The 26,587-nt window shown below is 47.9% G+C and overlaps 1 long non-coding RNA gene across 4 annotated transcripts in view; it reads right to left on the bottom strand.

Moving 5' to 3' along the window:
• The window catches only part of LOC110404010, a 46,916-nt gene continuing 20,569 nt past the window's right edge, over positions 241 to 26,587 (bottom strand). Inside the window, exons 3-8 of one of the 4 annotated variants that reach the window (XR_002442007.1) lie at positions 16,645 to 16,759; positions 12,945 to 13,005; positions 11,563 to 11,752; positions 6,839 to 6,964; positions 4,710 to 4,933; positions 241 to 3,236 (exon numbers count right to left, since the gene is read on the bottom strand). This is a non-coding gene — a long non-coding RNA (uncharacterized LOC110404010). Of the gene's footprint in view, positions 3,237 to 4,709; positions 4,934 to 6,838; positions 6,965 to 11,562; positions 11,753 to 12,944; positions 13,006 to 13,040; positions 16,543 to 16,644; positions 16,760 to 26,587 lie in introns of those variants that run through there. The other 3 variants (XR_002442008.1, XR_002442009.1, XR_002442010.1) reach the window with 3 other exon arrangements.

The raw sequence follows: 26,587 nt of genomic DNA, 5'->3' as shown, positions 1-26,587 counted from the left end.
ACCCTCCACCCCTTGGTGTCCTACCAGTCCCCTTCTCATCTCCTTTACCTCTCCCCAAATTCCCCAAATAACCAAACCTGCTGCAAGGATCGCCAATTCCACGCTGTTTCCCCATCGATGTGGCTTCTGGCATGGTTTGGATGGAAGCTTGCTTAAACTTTTAGGGTTTCCCAGTATTACGGAACCGTGCCAGGCTCCCCTCCAACCTCTGCATCTCACTCAGGCAAAAAGAAGCACTGATTTCACTTAGAAAGGACTTTCCCCTCAGTTTTAATGCAAGACTCAGTGGTTTCCAGCCCTCCTCCCAGCTGGCAACTGGGGGCTTCCCAGTCCTCCCAGTATCCCCCCAGTGCTCACCCTAGGGAAGGGCCAAAGCCAGTGGTGACAGAATCTTTGGGGTCACCATGGGGATTCAGTGGGGTTCCCCAACCTCCATTTCTTTCTGCAATATGTCACCTCCGTCTCATTCGCAGGAGGAATCCGCGCCACTGAGCGTGGTGGCTGCTTGCTCCGGAGTGGTAGGTGTATAAATATATAGTGAATAAAATGAATAGTTTTGTTTGTTCTGCTCTTATCTAATTTAATAGCTTCTGGGTGAGCAATTACGCTCTGTAACAAGAGCAAATAAGCAGCATTAGCGTAATTGGTTGAGTATTACTGTGCTTTATGCTCCATAATGCAGCAGTAGGACCGCAGCACTTACTCCTAAAAGAGGTCTTTGTGCCCTGCTCAAAATAAACAGTTATTCTCCGTCTGGCCCAGGCCTCCCCAGGGTTAAAAGAGAAGGAAAAATGGAGGAAGGAAAGAAAAATAGTCTTCAGCCAGCCGGGCTACGTACGTGGGTTAAATGGTCATTAGTGCATCTCTATGCTTGGAATCATATCTGGGTTAATGTGCCCCGTGATGGACATCTCCATTAAGAGCAATTGAAAAACGCGACACAAACTGTCTGGGGAAAAAGAGAAATGCGCTCTGGGCGTGGGGAGGGAGGGGGGAACCTCGCATCGTTCAGCTTGTTTGGTTGCTAGGATGAAGTGAGGGGCAGCTCCAGATGCGGTGATGCTGGGGAAGAATAGAACACCGTGCGTGGCCTGGGTCTGGGCACCGAGGTGCAAACACCTTTTTCATCCAGCATGAGAGACACTCAGATCCCACTTTCCACACCTCTAGAAGTGCAAATTTGATTCTCTCCATCCCATGCAGGGGGACCCCCCAGAGCAGCCCGGCCCTCAGTGGCACCCCATGAGGAGACCTGGTGAGCACAACGCCCGTCCCTGTAAGCCATTTAGGTTGGCTCCCAGCTGGTACAAGGCTGATTACCAATATGCTCCCGTTTATCCCACAAAAGCCGACTCGCACTGTGAATCTGCCCGTGCCACGGCATCTAAACCCAGCCGAGAATAGCATCAACCCCAAATCGGATCACGCTCATTGACTAACCTCGCTAATCCTACAGAGAAAAAAATACCCTATGAGGTCGGGGAATTTCTGATGTAAGCACAAATCCAGCTTTGTTTTGTTCAAAGCAAACTCCTCTTCCTACAAATCTGCAGGCTTCTGTGGCTCAAGGAGAGGAGGAGGATGGAATGGGGCGTGGGGCTCCATTTTGGGCTGGAGCAGGGCTGTCCTCTTGGCCAACCACTGGGACAGGGTGAAGGAGAAGATGGGAATATGGCGGGTCCCCAGGATGCTGCACCTCATTCTCAATCTGTATTTCACTCCCTAAATATCTAAACACCAGATACAGAGCTCACTGAACCAGGGGAAGGCAGGAGGATGTCCCCTAGCTTTGGGACCTGGTGGAGTTCCCTAGATGGGGGACAGGGTGAGCTCCAAGTGGGAATGTCTCTTTGGGAACCCTGAGTCTGAGGGCCGTGGTGGGGAACGGTGGCAATGGTGCCATCTGGCATAAATATATGACATATTGCTGGGTCTTACTGGCTGGCACTGAAGCAGCCAGAGCATTAAAAGAAGGGGAAACTGATGGGTTTTCAAAGGATGGAGGAGATAGCTCATGGATCCAGAGTTTCCTCTTCACCTCTTATCCCGCAGGATGCCTTTCTTTCCATGGGGCAGCTCCAGGAGGGATGCTCCATCCATTAGGGCTGGAAAAAAACTGGAAATGGTCCATCTCCAGTGGGTTCCCATCCTCCCAGAGAAACCGGAGGCAGTGGAAAGCCATTTCTGCAGGAGTGCAAGCATTCCCGTGGAAGGGCTGAGCTTTCCTACGGTTGCAGCCGCGGGGTTGTTTTTCCCCATCAACCATCCCCAAGTCAAGGTGCTGGACCCCAGAAGCTCCGGCTCGCTCCCCCTTCACCAGCGTCTACTGAGGGAACAAAATAACAAATCCTGCTGCACGCACCATGCTTTGAAATGGAAAGGAAGGAGTAGGAGGAGAAGCGAAGCAGCGACGCTCAGGAAGCATAATCTTGTTAAAAATCTCAGCAGGGACGCGGCGTAATTAATACTAACAAATCCATTTCAGAACAATCCCTCGGCCGGGTCTGTGTAAATCAGGAGCCCGCCAAATGCCTCCAGTGTGCTGCTGGAAATGCAGCTGTTTGCAAGGGAGAAAGGGTTTTGCCAGTTTAGGGCAAGAAAAGGGATTTTTTGCACTCTGGATTTGCTTGGGAATGAGGGGAAACCCAGTTTATGATGGGCTGCGATGGGGAACTGGAAGACGATGGTCTGCATTGTCTCTCCAGGGCAATTACACTTAGGAAAGCAAGCATGAGCTTCACCATCACGCTCTGCAATGCACAGTGGCTGATATAATCAAAAGAACCCATCCTTAGCTCTGCCCTCTGCCAGCCCTTCCTAGCTGGCAGCAAAACCCAAATGTGAAGACAGACACGGCCTCCAGGATCAAGGAGATGGGGAAGACCACATCCCTCATTTTCCTCCTGCGGACAGACAAATTTTGGTCAATCCCGCGACCCTCCTCTTCCACTCCTCCTCCTCATCCCCTAAATGAAGCCCATCAGCCTGCATTAGCTCCAGCTCCCTGATCCCTGCCCAGGGAGCATCTCTTGCAAAACAAATAGCTCTGCATCAGCAGATGTGTCTGGGGTGATAAAAGCTGGTCAGCGGGGACGGTGCGCTCCTGTTCCATATTAATATCCACTGGCCGCCTCAAAACTTATTAGGACCTTGAATATATCAGCAGGTTTTCTGCTCCATCTGCCAGCGTGGGGAAGGATGGATGAGTTCCTCATGCTCGCCGGAGCCTTCTGCTTCTGAAAGATGAAAAAATGCAAACCCTGGTCAGAAACAGAGCTTTATTTTAAGGGCAAATGGAAGATCTTGGAGCAGTGGGGCAGGGAGGGTGTTGCCAGCCTGGGTTCTGTTGCTCTGTTCTTGTTTAGGCTGCAAAATTCACCTTGAGAGTTGGGATTTTTGGAGAAATTAAGCTCCAGCACAGCACAGACCTGCAGCTGCATGCTAAGCAGAGCTAGGGAATTGGGGACAGCTGGCCCAGATCTGGTGGGATGGAGATAAAAGACAACATCCAGCTGTTAAACCCTGGAGAGAAGGGGCATTTTCCATCTGAATAATGAAAGCGAGCACTTCACACTGAGTGCAAAGGGCTCAGGTTGCCTAGAGTCCCACCACGGAGCCATCTTAAGAGAGCCAAGATGCCAATAAACCCTACATTCCTCTCAAATGGGAGATAGGGAACTTCTGGAAAACCCGGTTCTGAAAGAAATAAGAGATTGAGGAGATGCATAGGCTGAAGGCGTGATATTCTGTCCAAGGTCTTCCACAGCTGGAGACAGCTTGTTTCATTTCTAAAGCAGCAATTCAGCCAGAGGAAGGCGCTTTGAAAAGAGCAAACCCTACCCTCTTGCCTAGGATGGATTTATGCAGGTTACATTGATTTGTAACATGAATTTTGCAATATCATTTAATATTCCTTTTGTTGTACAACTTGGAGCAACCTAAATGGGAACCTGAATATAATAATGCAGTTCACTGAAGGAAGCTCCTTTCATCCCCCAAAAATGTGCCCGGAGGTGCTCTCCCGACTCCCAGCTTCTCTCTAATGACATCTCCATCTCCTCCTTTCTGTATATAATTCCCTCCCTTTGGGTTACTTGGCCCATTGCTGCAAAGCTGATGGCTGCAGGTGATGCTGTAGCAGGTCCATGTCAAACATGGCAGCTGGGGATGAGAAAAGAAGTAGAAAAATGTCGCCAGTGGGAGTAGTTGGGGCGGTACTAGGCAAGCAGAGATCATAGAATCATAGAATAGCTGGGGTTGGAAGGGATCACCTCAAAGATCATCTAGTTCCAGTGAGGTGCACAGGGGCTGGACCAGGTAACAGAGTTCAGCCCGAGGGATCCCACCTTGCCACCACCACCCATCCCCCAGTGAAAGTGGTGATCCAAGCCATGCTATGCGGGCAAGTGTTTTCAAGATTTCCTGCCCTTGGTGGGTGCCCCATCCCTGGAGGCACTCAAAGTCAGGCTGGGGGTGCTCTGAGCACCTGATGGAGCTGGACGTGTCCCTGTTCATTGCAGGAGAGAGACTGATTGCTGTTAAGGGTCGCTTCCAAGTCAAACAATTCTATGGTTTATTATCTGCCTCAGGGGCAGACTCCTTACTGTGGATAACTCAGTCCCAGGTTGCAATTTCCCTTAAAAACAAAAACAAAAAGTGAGCAGCAGAGGATCCAGCATCCTCTCCCCCACCCTCCCTCCCTTGGGTACCGAAGTGAGATGAGACCCACGGCTCCATGGAAGGTCACGCTGCCAAGAGCCCAGCCCAGCCTTACACACAGCGTTCAGGGCCAGACAGAAACACTCCTCACTCCCAACCCGGCAAGGGGAAGCAGACTGTTTTCGCAGCTCTGTGCAAGTGTGACAGGGTGTCTGTGCTCGTCTCGGAGCTCGCCCGGCTGCTTTCGTTGAAAGGAAAAGCTGTTTTTAGAGGTCTAAAAAAAAAAAGAAAAAAGTGGGGAAAAAAAAAATTAAAGTGTTTCGCCATAAAATCAATTCTTCCTCAGCGGGTAAAGCTGACTAATTCGTAAACTGTGAGAAAAGAATGAGAAAAAAAGGCAGCAAGCAAGAAGTGCCAAATGAGGATAAGCGGAGAGCATCGCTAGGCAAAGGGATGATGTTTCACCAAGAATGTGCATTTTCTCCCAGTGAAACATGGGGGAAAGCTGAGTTTTTTGGGTGCCAGCACAGTTCCTATTGATCCCATACCATAACTCAGCCCTGAGCCAACATCTGCCCTTTATTCCGGCTCAAGCCTACTTTTAGCAGAGGATAAAAGGCAAGCACAGAGGGTTAGCACTGCTAATTAGAAAGGGTCAGAGAGGAGGGACTAAGGGGATGAAAACCAGGCGAGGAGGGCAAATTCCCTCAGAACTGGCATCTCTGCACCCATTGGAACAAACCATCCATCAACAACGCAGCTCCTTGGGAAGCACGGCACCGATGCTGATGCCCAGCACTTGAATTGAGGTGGAGCTGGAAAGCTGATTTTTCCCCAAACCTGGGTTTGCTGATGACCTATTTACACTGGCTTTGGTAGATCTCAGTCTGTATCCCGTGTATAATGTGATTACAAGGCTGTGTAATTGCTGCATAATTGTCCTTCTTCCTGAGGCTGGTGCACCCCGGAGTTCCAACCTCTCAATCTTAATTAAAAAGAATAAATCTTAGGCTCAATCATAATTTCAGAGTTGGAGGGGGGAGTGTCCCAGCATGCAACCAACCTCTGGGGTGCAAGGGGAATGTAATCCCATTTGGGAAAACCATCCTGGCAAAGGGTCTCAGAGGTGTCAATGCCTGTCATTAGGGGTCTAAGGGAAGACCCTTTTAATCTGTAGTTTATCTCCTCGGATCGTTTGATAGAGCAAAGCCTCAGGAGGAGCAAGGCCATACAACTACCAGCTACCCAAGATTGATCCCAAGAAACTTGGAGAGAACTCAAAGAGGAGAACTCCATCACTCCAGCAACCTCAACACTTCCAAGTGTATCAGTGAAAAAAATAATGAAAATTAGTGAAAAAAGAAAAAAAAAAAGAAATAAGGCTCTGTCCCAGTTCTTTAACATAGGAAGGAAAATCTCCAGAGATCACCACATAATTCCTCACCATGTCCATCACATCTGGTCACCAATACACACAGAGGGGAACCAGAGCCCTCTCCAGCCAGACCCTCATCTTGGGCACAGGACCAGAAGTGAATTCAGCATCTTGGAGACCTGGGGGATGAGCTTGGCTGAGATATGACTCTTTAAAGTGGAGCCAGAGAGAGGGGGAACTGTACAGGTTGAGTGGCGATGGGTCAGAAGAGGCCATTGCATAGCTGTGTGCTCGGGGAAAAGGGCTGAGCTCAAAACATTTTAATGATATTTAAGCTTTCGTCTCCTTCTCACCATCCACGCTAGTCTAATTCTACCTTGGGTCTGCACCTCTGACTCAAGTGAGCTGAATTATGTGTGGTGCAAACAAGTCCTCTCTTTGTTTTAAAACTTTCTTCAACCAATGTCTTCTGTTTCTCACATTTTAAGGAAGAATAATCGCTCCTTGCTTGCCCTTCCTTGCTGCTCAGGTTTTTATAGACCTCTGCCACAGCTCCCATCTGTCATCCCTTCCCTATGCTGATAAGCACCAGGTTATTTAACTTTCCTCACACAAAGCTGTTCCACCCCTCCGGTCTCCTTTGACACCCCTCTAAATCGTCACCTGGGGAGATCTGATGTCTCAATGCAGCAGTTCGGAGCCATGAGACACACACAAGAAATACACAAACAGTGCCCCATGTCTGGCTGAAACCTCTAGAAGTGAAAATTTGATTATTTCCGCTTTTAACCACATCAAACCTACCCAGACCTGTCTTCCGGGCAGTGATCTGGAAGCCTGACTTCTTAAAATGGCACGTCTTGAATCACCAAGCAACTCTGAACTGCTCTCCGTGATGAGTTCACCTCAGTCGTCATGCTCTCCTGTCTTCTGGTTCCCAGAAACCATGAAAAAGTCGGAGAAAAACATATACATAATACATTCGTAATGGATTTCCCAGGCATTCTTGTCTCCCTCTTGAGTGGGTCAAGGTTGGACCCTTAGAAATGAGTGGGGAAAAAGGTATTGAGGAGGTGTTTAACAAAGCCAACCAGGACAGTCTGAAAAGAAATTGAAGGTGGGGGTGCGTTGTGAGGAAGGAAAGGATGTTGGGATGGAGGAGCCCTTTGGGCACCAAACCCACTCTTGGCCAAATAGCTGTTTAACTTCTCTGACAGCATCTTCCAGCAACCCATTCATCTTTTATGGATGGAGGGCTGCAAGCACTCCCTCTTCATCCCCAGTTTTGTTCTTAAAAACTGTTCCATCAAAGAGATCTATGAAGCGCTCAGTTCCCAGCTGACAAGCTATCTATTCAAAGCTGACATGCCTGAGAACATTCACTAGGCCTTATTAATGGGAAAGTGCTGAAGGGAGCAAACCCATAAGCAGCCACCACACAAACATGTTTCCATTATCAATTAATGTTCCCCAGCATGGCGGAACAGCATATCCTCACTCCTCCTCCTCATCTCCTTGCTTCGGTGCTCAAGATCCACTTACTCCCCAGGAAGGGGCAGGTCTGAGGGTCTATCGGAGCGCAACAGGGTGACACATGGAGACCCATGTCACAAGAGGCTGAAGTTGGATACTCCAGTGCTCCAGGTCTCCAGTTGCAATGCCAAGAAGGCGCATCCAGGGATATGTACGATGGATGGCTCTCGTTGAGGAGCTGTGTCCTCACCGTGCTTCACTCAGTGCAGAAGAACAGCTCACACTGCAATAAGGATGGAGGAATAGCAGGGCTGCATCTACCGGGGTCTGGAGAAGCAGCCAAACTTCAGATAGAGCAAGCTGAAACAATCTCCAAAGCACACTGCCAGCCTGGAGCATTTTAATCCTCATTGCAAAGGTCCCAAAAGGCAAAGAGTGGGCCACATATGGTGGCAAATGAAATTTGGGGTAAAAGGGGCTGGGGGCAGGTACGACTTCAGCGTTTGCTACCCAGAGAAAACTTCTCCCTCCAGCACAGCTTCATTCAAGCTGGGAAAATAAAGCAAATGAAATAAAAGCCTTCCTCCCAAACCACATCAGCAAAGAAATTTAGGTGATTGCATTCACATCCGCGTGCCCCGGGCAATGTTTTACTCCTGGTGCACTGAGAAGCAAAGCATGACCTCTCCTCCTTGAAATCAAAGATTTACCCATGAACGCCTGCAAAGCTCATCGAAACAGGAGGAGCGCGGAGCTGAGATGAATGGACAATCAGGTCATGGCTGTTTCCTCTCCCTAACGCATGTGTAAATAAATGCAACATCTCCAGCCAGGCGATGACACATCAGATATGACTGATCCAGTGCTTTTTCTGGCTTAAGATTTCCAACTTTGGGGTTTTCCGAGCAGAAAAAAAAAGCCTTCTTCTTCTGATAAATACTTGTGGTTGTGCAGCTTGTGTTTAACTTGACAGCAGGACAAACCAGTAAAGGCCATGAAACAAGAGGCTAAATATGGGTATTAAGCACGAGAAGACCTTGGGATGAGAGACGGAAAAGTCTGGGATTGCAAAACCCAAATGGCCGAGAGGAGCTGATGGAGACATCCAAAGCAATGAATGCTAATCTCTCTGTCATCCATCACCATCCAGGAGATGGTCCAAGTGCCCCATTTCGCACCTCGGAGCGGCTGGCAGATGTTTGGGTGCGAGGAGCCAGCAGGATCTGGGCTCTGATCTCAACACAGCGCTGGGCATCTCCATCTCCATGTAAGGGATGAAGCCATACACCTCTCCCCCAGCCACCGTGCTGCCTTTATGGGTGAGCTGCATCTCCGCTAGAGGCAGAGTCTGAGGTGGTGTTAAAACCCATTTCTAGCACTACGGAGCAATGTATACATGGACATTGCTGCCAAACCTCTGCAGCCAAGTGGGGAAAGCCATCAGCACTAGAAAAAGGTGCTGCCACAAATCTATCTAAAGGAACAACCTCACATATTGATCGCACACAAGGCCCTGGTGTGGCCAAATGGAACAGCTGCTGCAAATTCCCCCCCAGATTTACAGGCACCGCTTTGTGACACACGAGTTTTTGTGAGGACGCGAAGGACGTCATTTTTGGTATCTCTCCATTTGTTCATGATATTACTTCCTTTTATAGGTTCCATAAATTTTTCAAAGAGCACTTTTATAGGGCCATTTCCTAATGATCCACTGTGCCAACTGGCTCTTTGAACGACGTCGGGGTAATATTGACAGCTTATGCCTATGCAGTAAAAAGCAAATGAATGTTGTTAACTCCTCGGAGTTCACAGGTCCTCACCTGCCTAGAAACTCCTTGGATCAATTCTTTCAACACCCGTCAGATCCCAGGATAAATGCAGTACCATAAATTACCAACGGCTGCACACCAGCATCTCCTACAGAGCCCAGGCTTGTGTCCCAGTGGGAAATATTCCTGTATCTAAGATCAGCTTAGTGTTTATTGTGAAGAATTGTGGAATCATAAAGGTTGGAGAAGACCTCTGAGATCGTCTAGTCCAACCATCCAGACACCATCAATATCACCCACTAACCACGTCCCTGAGTACTGCATTGACACATTTTTCCAATGCCTCTGGGGACAGTGACTCCACCACCTCCCTGGGCAGTCTGTGCCAATGCCCAAAAACTCTTTCAGGAAAGAAGTTTTTCCTAATATCTAGACTGAAAAGAAGGTTCCCTGCCTATTGAGAAAGGTTTTTCTTTGTCTGTATGGACAAGGCTTGGGCATCCCAACCTGGAGATAACCACAGGGAAATGGGACCAGTGCTGGGTTGTGCCCAGAGGTAACCTGCAGAGCAAGACTCGGAGGAAGAGGATGTTGTTTCGCATGGAAAAGACACAAAATGTGGTCAGACATGGCAGGCGCATATCAAAACCCAGCAGGATAGAGTGGAAAAGAGGAGTCAGAGATCCAAGTGGCTTTCCAAACCCATTGCCTCACCTTGCAACACCGCTGGCAGGCAGCCCAGCTGGCACCACGGGCTGGGGAAGATGCTCTGCACCAGAAAAGCAGCCAGGGGCTGGGAACAGTCACGAACAACTGCCCCCAGCTTGGTTTATGAGCACAAAACCAGGCTCCGCTGCAATTAAATTGTTGGCAGGTTATCCACCAACACTGGCAGACCGGCCCAAAATCCCCCTTTAGAGTCTCCAGTCTTTTAAAACAAGGTTTATTTGGGGTGAGGTGGAAAATTGCAGGGGCCAAGGAGGCAGTTCACTCTGAGATCACCTATAGTGCTTGCTCCGAGCAAATTGCGCCGGCTGAAATGCAGACATGAGGTTATACTCAGGACAGATTTCCTGGATAAATAAGCCACTAGCCTTTATACTTGTAACCAGGCAACATGCAGACATGTGGGCGTAGGATGCCAATGAATGTTTATATTGGGTATCATAACTTTTATTTACTGTTGGACTGATGCTATTCTCTCGTTCTGAAGAAGAAAGGAAGGCTTATTGCCAAGCTGAACGGAGATGGACTCGTGCCTTATAACCAAACCCCATAAGGAATAAAGCTATCACATCTCCATCCCACCACCCCGAGGTGGTCCCTGCTGCAGCTCCTTGGCGTGGGGAGCAGCTCTTTAAAGAGATAATGTGCTCCATCCGCAGCACACAACACGCAGAAGTTCAGAAAGAGGAGAGAAGCTCAAATTTGGCTTTTAGAGATGCAGCACTATTAAAGTTTCATGTCCTCCCCTTGCTGCTGGCTGCCTGGCTCCATTTAGCAGATGCACAATAACAGGTTGGAGAAGGCAAAGCAGGCACATTTTCTAGTGCAAACGAGTGAAAATAAATATACTGGTAAAACAGCCACTTCAATAATATAAAAGACACCAGCGAAAGCTTCCAGGATGGCTCCAGCAAAGGTGTTTGCTCTTTTTCCCCTTCTTGTTTGCCTTCTCCTGAAACCACCCCGAATTTCCCATTTTGCCCAGGTTTCCCTCCCATAACCCTCAACCATTTGGCACTGTGGGAAGCGCTGGAGAGAAGAGGGAAATAACAGTTTTCACCCCGAAATGCTGCCAGCTGAGCTCCCTGGCAGCTCCCATCTGCGTGCACGTGTCCCACCTGCGCCGCTCTAGCAGAAATAGCATTACTGCAAACACTGCTCAAAATAACGATTAATAACTCACTCTGCCATAAAAACGTCAAGCCTGGGTGAAAAGTGAAGCTCTCAGGACCATCAAAGCGAATGAGTAATCAGGTCTCCATGCCCAGCCCTACGCTACGTAAATCCTTGCTGGAAATGGGGGGAGTGCTGCCCATCGCCTCTGCACCCCCAGGACGTGGGCTGCCCCTACCTCACACCTCCAGCCAGGGCAGGTGATGCAGTAGGATGGTGCATGAGATGGTTTAGTTGAGAAATGTAAGGGGGTTGTGCTTTCTTTCTTAGGAAAATGACTCCAAAACAGAAGCTCCTGGTGGAGAAAAGCAAGCCAGGCACTGCCTTAGGAAGCATGTCCTGGCCACAAGCAGGACAAGTATCTCCAATTTTCATGTAGTTCCTCACCTGGTGTTTATCCACTCTAAATGCATTTGGCTTGCTTCTGTGGAGACCTTTTCCAGGACACTTTCCAACCTTCTGGTTGTTTTGTCCCCCTGGCAAGGGAAAACAAACCTAGAGGCAAGGAAATCTGCTCTGCTCACTGCACGCTCCATCTTCCTTCTCCTGTCGTGTTCTCTCCTCTTTTTTCTTCTCCCTTAGGCAAGGCAAGAGAACACAAACTTTGGGTAACAGATTCATATTGCTGCATCCCTTGAGGCCAATCTTGTCTTTACCTCTCCTCCATCCACTTATGTGGATGCAGGCTTCCAAGCTCAATCAGTACTGGTTTGAAAACACGTATTGGACAATATGAAGTGGGCAGGGTGAGACAAACACCTTCAGTATTCACAGGCATTACCTTCCAGGACAGTGGGCACAGGGGGTGATGTGGGGACCAGAGCAGCCCCATCCCCAGAGCTAACTCACAGCATCTTCCCCACTGAATCATAGAATCACAGAGCTGTATAATGGCTTGGGTTGGAAGGAAACTCGAAGGTCGTGCAGTTCCAACCCCCCACCATGGACAGTGTTGCTATAGGAAATTCCAAAACGACAGCACTGTGTTTTATTGCAGCCTGGACCATGAGGGCGAAAGTGTGCAATCTCTCCACAGAAGTTAAGGGAAGATTCAATGTAAAGCCAAAACGCTTCAATCCCATCCTGCTATGTTGTTTCGTTTCAAGAAGTGGCTGTGTTCCGCTTGGGTAATGTTTAAACAGTGTAATGTGAGATGTAATACGAAGCCTATACATAAGTGAGACAGTAAAAGAGTCAGGATGAAATTAAAATGATAACATCTAAATGAAACATTTTGACTATTAGAATGAAGTGACATTGAAAAGATCCATTATGACACTTTTGTTATAACGGTAGTCGGGATTTTTTTTTTTTTTTTTGTATTAATATGTTTCTAGGAATTTTTCCAGTTGAATAAAACTGCATGGTCTGCAAGAAAACTCCCGCAGTAGAAACAGTGAAAAAGGCTCTGCCACCACTGCTGTCCTTTGGGAGGACTGAATATTAGGAAAAACTTCTCCATACAGGTAGTGATGCATTGGCACAGGCTGCCCAGGGAGGTGGTGGAGTCACTGACCCTGGAGGTGCTCAAGAACCAAGAACCGTGGAGATGTGACACTGAGGGAGACGGTCAGTGGGTGATACTGGTGGTAGGTGGGCAGCTGGAGTAGGTGATCTTAGAGGTCTTTTCCAACCTTAATGATTGCCCTGTGTATCCTGAATTAAGTCTGCAAGAGGATACAGGGGGAGCCCTGCATTTGCAGGGGCTCCCTGTCCCCAGAGCCTCTCAACCTCATCCATCCACCCCATGGAGATGTGGCGCAGCTCACCTCCAACCATCCTTGATTCCCATCCCTCTGTTCCCATCACTCCATCGTTGCCGCAGTTTGCCTGAAGTCCAAGGAAAAAGGAGGAAATAAAAAACCTGAGAAATCCCCCATGCATTTATTAAAGATCATTTTGGTCACAGCAGAAAATTGCTGGCAGCTCCAGCCCCATCATCTGAGCAGCTGCCGTGTGGCCTCCAACCCTTCCTGCTGGAAGCCAGCCTGGAAATGAGCTGGCCCAAGTACGAGAGTGGAACCCAGAGGACAGAGGGGATTTGTTCCTTGAAATTAAACCCAGTTAATATCCTGCCACAGGGGAAGCAGAGAGCTCTGGCTGAGCACAAAGGCAAATAATGAAGCTGCCCTGGACATAGTGTCCGTGGGCAGGGTGAGGATGCGATGGCGGAGGAATGGGATTAAATCAGGCTGCCCGGTGCAGTTCTAGCAGCCTGTAAACACCAAGCATCATCATCTGGTGGGTTGCGGTGGCACGGTGGGCATCAGGTGCCATCTGGCCTCCAACCCGGCACTGCCCAGCATCCCCACCTGCTCCAGCCCAGGATGCCAGCACCAGCAGTGACAGCGTGGCACAGTGTCACCCCCAGCTCCGGCAGTGTCCCCTGCCCCTTGCATGGCAGCTCAGCTCCTCTTTCACACGCACAAGGTTAGCAACTTTCAAGGGTTTTCCTTTCATTTTTCTCCAGTTTTTCATTCCTCAAGCCCCAGCACTGAGCAGGTTCATCTGCACCTCGACATGTGCCCAGCAATGGCTGCAGATGGAGTGAAGGGTCTCAGTCCCACACCATCACAGGGGACCAGGCTCAGATCCACCTTGGAACTGACTTGCCAGACTTGGATGTCTCAAACCCTGAAGAAAATTTGGAGCAAGGTGTCCCTTTGGGGGAATTTTGGGCTGGAGATAAAACGGTTGCTCCACAGACTGCTCTTACGCCCTGGAGCACATCCACCAAAAGACATTAGGATGTTAGGCTGGATATAAGGAAAAATTTCTTATCCAAAAGAGTGGTCATGCACTGGCACAGGCTGCCTAAGGAGATGGCAGAGTCACCATCCCTGGAGGTGTTCAAGAAAAGCGTTAATGTGGCACGGAGGGACACGATAATGGGCATGGTGGGGTTGGGTCAGCAGCTGGTCTAGATGATCCTAGTGGTCTTTTCCAACCTTAATGATTCAGTGATTCTATTTTAGGAATCTAAGACTTTGCTTGCATGTTTGCAGTTCTTTTCACTGCAAAATTAGTTGGAAACTGAAAAACCACTGGTCCACAATCTGACAAAACCTATCCTCCTGCTTCTGCTGGCAGAGAGGGAATGAGACAAAACTGTAAGATTGGAATAAGCTCAGTTCCCCAGCTCATCCTGGGGTTGCCTTCTGCATCCACACCAAACCACTCATCCTGATGTTGCGTGTCAACCCTCCGGACTCTATCAGCCATCAGACTAGGTTAAACCTAGTGGATTAACTAGGGTACGAATCAAAAAGCCAGATAAATCACAGATGCAGATTGATCTACATGGTTTAAATAAAACCTTTAGAACAGAGACATTATCTGCTGGAAACCCTTAATGAAGAGTTAGCAATGTTCTCAGAAGCAGAAATACTCTCAGCAGGAAGGCAGGATATCTATTAAAGCCGGTAAAATTAGATGAATGGGGCTCAAAGCTGGTGATTTTTAATACACCAGTTGGACATTGCAAATTTAAGCTAATGCCATCTGGAATTAGTTCTGCTCCCAAGGTATTTCAAAGAGTAATTTAGCCGATATTTGAGGGATTAGGAGGTGCTGAAGTTACAGCAGATGATATTTTAATTTGGACCGCGGAACCTCAAGGACCAGCACAAAGGACAGAGTGGACTTCTGCAGATGAGGATGAAGAAGAAAGTCTCATCTGCATATTTAAGAAGTTCAAAGACCGTGGGTATAATTGGTCTCAGGTGAATCATGACAGCAGTGGTGTTCTCCAGAATAAACTGGAGCCCGCTGATGAAACGACCTTCAAAACTGTTTCAGCATCAAGGCCAAAATGTTTTAGGTCAGCAGTGAGCAAGGCGAGTGCTAAATGCTTCTGGAAAAGTGCCCTTTCTTTGCTCTGAGGATAAAAAGTTTGGAAATCTAGCTGCTGAAAATTCTCTGCCAGTGATGCTTCAGCCTCTGTTCCCAAGATCTCCTCAACCCTAATGGATACATCGAGATGGGATGTGATGTCTAAATCCAAATAGTGGTGTTAGAGGAACTAAGATTGAAAAATGAACAAGAAATGAAAATTGTCAATGGGATGGTGCTGGGAATCTGTTGCTTGTAGTGAGATTCGTGTCCACACTTCTCTCCCCACATAGTGGCCTTCTAGCTGCTCAGACCTTTCCAAATGTTAAAACCTTTCAAATTTATCAGCCCTGAATACTCCTTTCACCAGATTTGAGTTTCTGAGTGCTCGAGATCCTGGTTCCCTCTTTCCCCGGTTCTGTACTGAAGATGTTTGGGCAGTCGGCTGGGACAGCGGGGAACTCATTGAGCAGTGACACCAGCAGTTATTTTTCTTTTGCTGTTTACCAAATAGAAAATGAGGAAAAAAATATTTACCCTGTTTATAATATTGCTCTGGATCAACATATTAATTATTGATGCAGCTAGAGACGAAAGCAGTCTCCAAACACCTCCCCTTGCATCAAACTCACGCACTAGGTTTTCATCCATCAAACTCCCTGCAAGGGAAAAGCCTCGGAGCAAATCTCAGCATGAAAGAGAGAGAGAAAGCCACGCTATGGTGCGAATGACCCTGGGCGATGGTGACAACATCAATGCACGCTCCTGTCAGCTGCAGTAAATCGCTGCGGTTTCACTGAGCTGGGTGTCTGTGAATGTCTTGTCCCTTCCTCCTATAAATGTGGAGGTGACAGCCATAGGTGCAGAGCCCTGAAGAACTGTCTGGGTTTGAGATCTCTGGAGGCATCCAAGAAACTTGTCAGTGTGGTGCTTAGGGACGTGGTTTAGTGGGCAATGTTGGTGGTCGGTGGAGGGTTGGACTGGGTGATCTTGGAGGTCTTTTCCAACCCTAAGGATTCTATGACAACACGTGGAAAAAAAAAATCTCACTTTAGTAGTTATTTCCCAAGGTTTTGGGGAGAGATCTCCAGGTCTCCTGGTGGTCAAAGAGACATAGACCAGCATTAGGTTTGGGTGGAGAGGCAGCTCTGCAGGGAATGTTTCTATCTTCTGTTTTTGAGGGTGGCTGCTGGGCATCTCCAGTGCCAGGCTTTAATCAGCCTTGTTCGACCAAAAATTCCCATGAGGACTCTCTACCTGTGGGGTTTGTACAATTGCTGAATCTTTAATAGACTGTCCTCACACAACCCAACTTTTTTTTTCTCCAAGTCCGGAAGCTTTCTCTCCTACTCATCAGCATATCAAATTTCTTAATAGCAGAGAGAAATAACCTGAGAAGTAATGGAAAACAGGGAAGGATTAAGTTTTCCCAGGGACCTTGATCTCTTTTATCATCTCATTGTCTTCAGAGGAGTGGTTTTCTTTCAATCTCATTATCTGGTGGATATGTGTTGCCAGTTCTCTGATGCATCCCGGCTTCCATCAAAACAAAAAAGAAGATAAATCCTCCATTATTGTTTTTTGATGAGAAATTCATGCTAATAGCTTGCATTTGGGAAATAATTTCAGTGAGTTTACCTTGTTTTCCTGAGAGATGTCCCATGGGAGCTCTGTGATAGAAGAAGCGGCTGTGATGAAGATACAGCTCCTGTAGGGAAAATCGAGCTTCTCAGGCAATAGCATTATCCAGGAACTGGAGATTTCAGAAAAAAAATAAAAAAAAACCAGTACAGTGAAAACACCACAGGAAGGGTAAATTTCCCACCCAAACAGCCTGTCCTCCTTGGCTTTAAAGTCAAGCACCTTTGCTATCCCAACACATCAAAATTATGGGAACATGAAGGCCACTTGTAAGTTTAGTTTACACTCGTCTCACACCAGTTAAGCAGAGGGGCAACAAAATCCTTTTTGTTTTTCTGCCTCTCTGAGGGCTTGAATACTTGCTGCCATTGCCAGCAATTTTCCATGTGGCTGCTGCATTACTGGAGGCACAACAAGGAGGCACCATGTTACCAAACCTATTTAAGGAGAAAGGTCTGTCTTCTCTTGATGGCTCCTTGTTGCTAATTCAATACAATATCTAGACACTAGGTCATTAAATCAAACATATTGGTACCTTTTGGTCATACCAATGGCTTTCAGACACATTCCTCTTACTGAGGCCACTCCATCCCTACAGAAGGAGCAAAGCAAATCCCATGGAGAGCATCACCTGGAGAGGACATTGAGAATCATCCCAAAGAATGCATGTGGGGCTTAGAATGTTAAGCATCAGCAGGGCAGCAGGGATGAAGCCTCAGCAGATATGCCAAGAACAAAATTAATCAAGGGAACTCTAAGACCTTGAGGACCCTATTTGCATCTCATAGACCTCCTTGTCACCAATGTCCCTCCATCACAACGTGCCATGAGGATGTGCCCCAGCTCCACGTCATATCCCCAAGCCAAGAATTTTTAAATACATTCCATAACTGCAGAATTTCCTGATAATTGCAGGTTTTCTTAAAATATTCTGTGCGAGGGGGCTGTGGTCAAGGTTAGAAAAAGTTATGGCATGCAACATGTAGAGAAACAATCCAAAACCAAAATTTATTCAAAGACAACAAAGAGAGAGGGAGAGATTTTACAGTTAGATTGATGGTGATACATAAGGGCAAGAGAGATAATGCAGAAAGGAACAGGCAGAGAGATATACTGAAAGATATTCCAGGTAGATAAACAGGAGACAGATAGATAAATGGATTAGATAAATAGACTGTAGGAAGGGAAAGGAAGAAAAAGCAACACAGAAAGAATTGTGGAGCTATAATAGTCCACAAATAAGAAATCCCACTCTTCCTTAAGCAGATGGATAGATAAAAAACACAGAACTATGGATGGATAGTGCGCAAGGGCTGGAGGTCCCACATGCTCTCCCTTTAGGAGGGATGTCCATGGTCCCTCCTTACCCTGCACAGAGCATCCGTGAGCAGTGTAGCCAATGGTCCCCACCTATTCCCTTGCACAGAGTATCTCCAGCCCATGCATCTGTGCATCCTGCTTCCAAAACAGCTTCAAAGAAAGGAGGGAGTTACGATAGGATGATAGGACAAGAAGTGATCAATAGGACTAGAGAAAATGACTTTAAGTTGTGTCAGGGGAGGTTCCGGCTGGATATTAGGAAAAAAATCTTCTCTTAAAGAGTGGTAATGCATTGCAACAGGTTACCCATGGAGGTGGTGGGGTCACTGTCCCTGGAGGTGTTCAAGAAAAGGGGTAGATGTGGCACTGAGGGACATGATCTAGAGCAGTCTCAGGCATGGGTTGATGGTTGGACTGGATGATCTTATTGATGTTTCCTACCATAATGATTCTATAATTCTATGTTTTCCTTCCATCCAAAATGTGGCAGGGCACAACAACTTCTTTGTCCAGCTTTGCTCAAGCCCCAGATCACTGGGGTGGCCTCAGAGGCTCAGCACCTGCTTTGGGATGGGGTGCATGCTGAGTGGCCAGCAAAACCACCTCGAGGAGACATCCCCTCAAGGGACCACTCCATCACAAAACCCCAGTCCTAAATGGATTAAATTCCCTTTTTAAACCCAATGGCTGCTGTTTGTCCTCAAAATCCCAGATAGTCTGTTCCAGACAGCCAAAGAACTGTCCCTTTTTTCTCTAAGCGCATGCATCCTAATTGATTGCATGGTGGTTTGTCTTGTCTCATCTGCAGAAACAACAAACACGTTGCATTTGATTCCCGTATACTTTAAAGATGCTTTATAGCCCGTAGAGGAAGAGATGACTGCTTGCATTACAAACACATGAAGAAGCACCAAATTCCGTACTTCTAAATACACTTGCATATAAAAAAACCCATATTTTTCATTGCTTTTTATTCTCCATTGAAGTTTGTGCACACTGGCTGCCCTTCACATGTATTCATATCATTACCAAGATGCAGAAATGCTAACAAGAAATTCAGCTCTAGGCAAGTGGTGATGGCTGGACAGCACCGGCACACCAGTGAGCACCTCATCCTTCTTGCACCTGCCTTTCTATTTCTGCAACTGTCGGGGAAGAGTGCAATTATTAATCATTAAAGTAATTAAGAGTGTAATCAGAGAAAGGCGACTTCTGGATCCTGAACACCTCCGGCGAAGAGCCTGTAGGTCCATCTGCATGAGCAGGGACCTTCCTTGCACATCCAGGTCTTGCATCCTGTTTCCATGATAAGTAGGGAGAAACAAGAAAAAATGAAGCAGAGCTCAAGATTTGGGAGGTTTATGACTCTTTTCTCCACATTAAAGCATTCAATCTGGAGCCACAGGTGTAGGGACCCCCAAGCCCATTCCTATCTAGCATGGATGGGGATCCCACACCCGTTCACACTGGGTGCGGATGGGAAACCCAAATCCATCCCCATGGCACAGCCAGGAGCATTATCATCATTCTGGGGGTTCCCTTTTCAGATCTGAATTTCCTTTTCTGTGCACTGTCCTTCCCTTCCCACTGCTTCATCTGCCTGCTGATTTCCAGGTTTCTCCTCATTACAGCTCCCAGGTTTCACTCAAAGCCATGCTTGACCTTTATTGTGAATCACTTAATGGGAAGAATTTGCATATATGCAAATCCTTGGCACACACTTTGGCTTTCAGCAATCCACTGTGTCCATTCAGTGCTGGTCAATAGCATCAGACCATCAGCCCTAGGGATGGGAATGTTCCCTTTAATTAGGATGAGGCATAGGATAAGCATCTTAACATGAGCCGGATGGGATCAGAAATCTGTATCCCAAAACACACAAGCAGTTTCACCTGATTTCGGAGAGATTTGAATTTTTCCTTTAAAAAGGCAAGATTTTCAAACTCACAGCATTGGTGATGGACAGAAAATGGGTGGGTCTAGAAATACTGAGGGCCACCAGGAGGAATCTGGATAGCTCAGCCAAGGGTCTGCCGTGGGAGGAGAGAGCTGGATTTTTGGGAAGAAAAAGGGCTTTCTCACATCAAACCTGTCTTACTGGGACCAAGATGCTTCAAGGGGCCAGCAGGACATGCCATCCTGTTATCCTCAGGATATCCTTGCCTGAGGATGGCGATGAACAGCTCTGGTCCATTTGGGAGCAAGGCAGGCCCCACAGCTGCAACCATGAGGCATGCAAGGCTATCCCAAAACTCGTGCTTTTCCTTTAATTAAATCAGCATTTTCTAATGGGGAAACCATTTCCAAATGGTTTTCCTGGAAAACTGACCAGATGGTTCCTCCTGAAAGTTTCTCCCCATGCCATGTAGTTGCATCTCCACTCCTTCAGCCCCAGGACCTGCTGTAGCACCACGATGGTCACCAGTCCATCACTTTGCATTGTTTCTTAGTTGAAGGAAATTCGGCTCATTTGAGCTCCCAGTGCAATTTCTCAAACAGAGACAAGGACTTCTCCCTTTCCAACAAGCCACAAACAAGTAATTCCCCTGAATGGAAAGGAAATAAAAACACGCTTAAGTTATTTTTGCAAAAGAGGGGAAAAATAATACCTTTTCCTGCTGCTGGCAAGCCGCTTTGATCTTTACTTTGTAGTTACCATAGTGACAAATAAAAAAGGCATAGGTGGAATAAATTGCTGAAAGTTGGCGACGTCCTATATATGTTTCTGCAGAGCACAGGAGTGCAGCTCCAGCTGCTGCTACACCCAGCGTGGGGCTCATGCTGCGTATTTATGCTCTGCTGCACTGTAAATGATATTTATGTAGGGTACAACTCAGAAACCTCCTTCACCGGTGTTTCCCGGGCTCTTTTATGGGTTTTCCATCACCAGAAGGGTGCCGTGCTCCAGTGTTGTTGACACGCTGCCCTCAAGTCAATCCATGCCCAACTAAAAGCTCCATCTGCTGTGGATTTTGCTTGGCATTTGTTTGCTTTAGCTCCGCTGACTCCCTGGTAAGCCCTAATGATGCGCGGCGTCTGCTGTTGTTGCCCCATTACGCAGCGCTAATCTTTGGACAATTATTTGTTGGATTCACCCCGTTGCTGGATGAAGCGGTGCTGGAACCATCCTGGCAGTAAATTAAGAGCTGCCCATGCCAGCAACATCCTACAGATGCTTCAGACGCTCGTTAGGGATTAATTAAGCATCGCTTGGGCAAGGTCAGGCTCTGGCAATGGGAGAGCCCACAGGGATGCTCTATGTGTGGAGATGATGGGGTGCTGGGATGCATTCAGGAAAACTGCAGGTGATGCTGCTTTGCAAGACCCTTCGCCAGACTGCCATCTAAACCACTCTCAGCATCCATCCTTGGTTCCTAAAGGCATCGCTGCTTACTCATAGATCATTCCAGTTTTTCATTTTCCCTTAATTCCTAGAAGTTTCCTAAACCAGAAAACAAGGCAGCGAAGGCTGCTCTTGCCCCTAGTTTACTACAGGCAGAAGGATTTGTCCAACAGATTCAGAGAATGGCTGAGGTTGGAAACGTCCGCTGGAGGTTGTCTGGTCCAACCTGTGCGGTGCATGGGAAAAGGCTGTACAAAATACAAATATGCCTTTATTTCAGCCGTGGCGCTTGCAGAACAAGATCTTTCATTGTAATGGGCACAGAGAATGGGACCAGCACACAAGATGAGATCAGCACTGCTCCCTCCCCTCAGCGCTCCCATCTTTGCTTTAATCCTTTGCATTACTATGACAGGATATGAAAGTGCTGGAGGGGCGAGAGCAGAGATAGCACTGACATTACACTGCCTGCTTGCATTGCTTGGCATTAAATCATTGTGCCGATAACCATCTCCGATGGGGCACGAAGCCGCACCGGTACGCATCACGATGCAAGGACAGACAGCAAGGACACGGAGCAGAAATATCCAGTAGGAGGATGAAGTCAGAATCCTGATGGAGAAATCCCTTTGAACACCAGCATTTGGATGTCCGAATAGTTAGGCAGGTTGGCAAGTCTCCCCAAGCATCTCAGTGGCCAACAACCCGTACCTAGTGCTGGTACTGGGAATTCTTCTTCAAGACCCAGTTTTGGGGTTGGTGGGATTACTGGGTAGCTTCTACCACTGTGATCTGGCTTGGCAGCAAGGGAGATAACAGCAGGTAGACAGAAAGAAATGCTGCCTTGGGCTTCAGTCTGACATGGGAAATAAACCTCAGTTTGAAGGCAAACCTTGAGATTTTGGATGCTCACACTCATAGGAGCGTGTGCTCCTAGCAGGGCTCACACCCCAGGTACCTATCTTTCCATTAATATTCACTAGATCAAGGTTTAAGCTCAGAGCATCAGGACCTGGATACCAAACCGGCTGTCACCATTTCCATGTCTCCTCAGGGACACAGTTTTGGGGCTTGCATCACCAATATAGCCTCCAGGTCTAGGATAAAAGCCCACAGCACTTTGGTACGATGTATTGAAGGGATTTGGCGCATCCCTGAACTTTCCGCCTCACTCCAACCCCTTCTAAATCAAGCCCAATTATGACAGGTGCAATTTTATCTCTCCATTTGACTTTTATTGGCATCGTCAACGGGCCAGCTGGCACCAAGCTGGCAGCAGTTAACAGCGAGGGATGCACTGAGACAAATAAAGCCAGGGGAAGCCTTCCCGTGCTGGGGATGCAGCCGACCCCAGGTTTGCAGGATGCAAAATTATTGCCTGGTTTCATGGGGCTGAGCTCATCCAGCAGCACTGTTGCTCCCTCCCCCAGTTTGAGGAGGGAACCACATTTGTCCTCCTGGGTTCCCTCCTGGCCACCTCTTCGCCCCATCCCGCGGTGGGAAGGGAAGAGCCAAGAGCTCAGGCTGGGGATCACCGATCCCTGGGTTGCAGCAGAACTTTCAGCTGCATCAAACCACATTCATCAAACCAATTCCCATCCCATTTGACCCATTTTGGGGATGGACAAGAAGCAACACAAAGGGTTTGACGAGCAAGCAGCAGCATCCCAAACCAGAGCATAACCCCACGGTGGGCAGAGACCTGGATCACCCCATAGGGAACAAACGGGGACACCACCCTGATGTGCATTAACATGCATGGAGCAGCTGGGAAAGGTCCACCTCCAGCTCTTTAGAGCCATTTTTTTGGGGAAAAAAAAAAAAAAAAACAACAAAAAAAAGCAAGCGTAGCAGGAATCGCCCTGTTTACCCAAGCGCTGCACCGCTCCCAGCAAACCCCTGAGGATGATGAAGTGTCTTGGCCGCCGTGGTGGAGCAGCACAGCAGCTGGTGTGCAGAAAGGAGGATGAGATTTACTATCCCCGCTGCTTTCCCTGCCCCCTCCTTTTTTTCCTTCTTTTTTTTTCTTTTTCCTTTTTCTCAATTTTTCCCTCTTTTTTCTTCTTTTTTTTTTCTTTTCTTCTTTTATCCCCTCCTTTCCCCTCATTATTACAAAAACTCCCGCACCTCCCTGTGATGCCGCCTTATTAAAAAAAAAAAAAAAAGTGACAATTAGTCACTTGAAGAAGCAACAAAGAGATCCGGCGCTGGAGAGGCGCGACTTGAATTTCAATGTGCCATCTGAAGGCTGGGGAGTGCGGCTGCCAACCCCCACCCCACCTCCCCAAAAGTCCCCCTCGGTGCGTTCCTCTGCAGGGTTTTGGCATGGGATGCTGTGCAATGCACAGATCAGCTCTCATTACATGCAGAAGGGCTGGGGGTTAGGGTTAGGGTTAGGGTTAGGGTTAGGGTTAAGGGTTAAGGGTTAAGTGTTAGGTTTAAGGGTTAGGGTTAGGGCTGTTGTTAGCCAGAGGCAACTTAGCTCCAGCAAACCAGACCTATATGCTTTGAGCACAATTTTGAGGCCAGGGATGCAGTGCTCTCCTCTCCATCTCCCCTGAATGCAACCAGTCCGGAAGGATTTTAGGGAAAATTCGTTATGGGGGATGTTTAGGGAAAGCTAGGTTAAATCAAACTTGAACACGGTTGGAGTTTTAATACGCTGCCTCCCTCCTTGTTCTCATATCCACGGTCTCACCCTATTTTGCCCATCTCCTGGTTCACTGGAAGAAGCCCCAAAATAGCACTCAAAGGGCTGTAAAACCACTCCAGAGGCAGAAACCCTTGCACAGAGCAGCATCAGAGCCTTGGAGGAGGCTGGAAGGATGGCTCCAAGCTCCTGATCTCCATCTCACCACGCATTTCTCTGAGGACAGGGATGGAAACGCAGCACATGAGCACTGTCAGTATCAGCATCTTCATTTTGTTATATGAACAATAACAGGGAGGTTGTCGATGCCCCATCCCTGGAGGTGCCCAGGGCCATGGATGGGGCCCTGGGCAGCTTTGATCTGGTGGGAGGCAGGAAGCCTGAGACAGGGATTGGGGCAGGATGGACTTCATGGTCCCTTTCAACCCAACCACTGTATGATTCTATGATTCTATGCATGGATGCTGTGGGGCGGGCAGGCAGGAGAACACACCATGGATAACACAACCAAGTCCAAGGGGTTGGATTGAACCAAAGGCGGTGTGTAAAAACCCAAGGGACAGCATCACAAATCGGCCAAGTGCCCATAGGCTTCTCCAAAATGCCTGAGAATCCCAAAGAGCAACGTTTTGGTTTGTAGCAAACCTCAGCCCTTCCCCACAGAGGAAGAATTCTACATTATTATTATTATTACTACTACTACTACTACTACTACTACTATTATTATTTTTCAGTTCCCATGCTGTAGGTGAGTCTTAATGTCAAGAGGAATAAGCAGATTGCAGCGTTGACTTAAAAGCTCCGAGCTTTCCCCTGCTTAGAGTTGCACCAGGAGCAATCTCTAAACAACGCTCAGCAGAGAGGAAGCAGCACTGACTGCTGCTCGGCTTAAAAAAAAAAGAAAAGAAAAGAAAAAAAATAGCACAAGCCGCAGAACAGGGAGTTCTTCCAACAATCTGTTTTCTGTACCCTGGAAAATAATAGCAACCCATATGGAAAGCCCACACAGCTATTTTCCAGGTGCTTTGTGCAGCGTGAAATCCATGGAATTAATCACCTGGGCTCTGTTTGTTTGTTGCAAGTCTTTTTCCCCTCCCGTGCAAGTGAGAGCTTCGACGTGTTTTGGGATTTCCCCTCCATGGAGAAGTCCTGCTTTACACCAGAGCTGTGGGGCGAGAGCAGCACCCAGCCCAGCTGGTGGCTGGCAGCAATGTGGGGGGAAGCAAAGGGGAGGAATATGCTGCAGTCAAATCTGATCCTGGGGTCGGGAATTAAATGTTTTTTCCTCAACGCTGCCTACTTGAGATATTGATGTGGCCCCAGCGTCCTGCATCCAAACATCCAACCCCAGCACCTCTGCACGCACACAACCAGATTTTCCTCCCCATCTTTGAGATGAAGGACGTGGCTCTGAGCAGGACGCCAGAGCCGCTATTACCCTGCTGTTTCCAGAACACCTTGAAGTTTCTCAAATGAAAAGCTGCTCTCACTCGGAAAGCGCTGAGACGAAGACACAGCGGTGTTTCTGTTCTGCATCAGCTCTTAACAGCTATAGAAAAAGAGAATGTCCCAGGCTGGAGGGGACTTTAGAGATCATCTAGTTCCAATCCCCCCTTCACGGGCTGGTTGCCACCCACCAGATCAGGCTGCCCAGAGCCCCATCCATGGCTTTGAATGGCTCCAGGGATGGGGCACCCACAGCTCTCTGGGCTGTGAGCATCCTAAGCCCTTCTCCCTTAACAACAACCCCTTAGTTCTTTTTGTTTTAGACTTCTCTTTCCATAAGCACCTCTATGGCATCCCATCCCTTGGAATGCGTCAGCTCAGTTGTAGCCCTCTGCTTTTCCATCCAGCCTTCTCAACAGCATCTGTGCATGAGGTTTTATCCCTCCTCTCCATCCCAATTTGCCAAATCTCTGTTCTCTCTGTGTTTCTGAGTACAGCCTTGATGTTTACAACTTGAAGCTCAAAAACTTCATTTTTGGTACCTCCGGGTGCAAGGAGGGCTCACACTTGCATACAACATATAGGGGGGCTGTAAGAAAGAAGGGAACAGACTCTTTAGCAGGGTCTGTTCTGAGAGGACAAGGGGAAATGGATTCAAACTACCAGAGGGGAGATTTTGATTGGATATAAGAAGTTTTTTACGCTAAGGGTGGTGAGGCACTGGCACAGTTCCCCAGAGAGGCAGCGGTGCCCCGTCCCTGCAGACACCAAGATCAGGATGGGGGTCTCTGAGCACCCAATGGAGCTGTGGGTGCCCCTGTTCATTTCAGAGGGGTTGGACTGATGGCCTTTAAAGGTCCCTTCCAACTCAAACAGCTCCATGATAACCCACAGCCAACAGCAGGTTGGACATAACCATGGTAGTTCATGCTTGGTGGTGGGATGCTGGCTACCAAAAAAACATCCCTGGAGCTGCACTTGACCCTACAAGCATGGACCCCAAGAGGATGCCTGTCTCCAAGACGACGGTCATGCCAGCACCGCTCCGCCACAACAAGCCGGCACAGGGCGTGAAGAATTTAATAAAACAAGCTGTTGCATGACAAAGCCATGAGAGTAATATACGTACGGTGGCTATTATTAAATAGGAGCAGGCTCCTGTTTTTTCCTGCCTGTAATTT

The sequence above is a fragment of the Numida meleagris genome, chromosome 9 (assembly GCF_002078875.1).
Source record: "Numida meleagris isolate 19003 breed g44 Domestic line chromosome 9, NumMel1.0, whole genome shotgun sequence".
NCBI classification, from domain to species: domain Eukaryota; kingdom Metazoa; phylum Chordata; class Aves; order Galliformes; family Numididae; genus Numida; species Numida meleagris.
The sequence above is the reverse complement of the archived record's forward strand: the minus strand, read 5'-3'. Positions and strand labels throughout refer to the sequence as shown.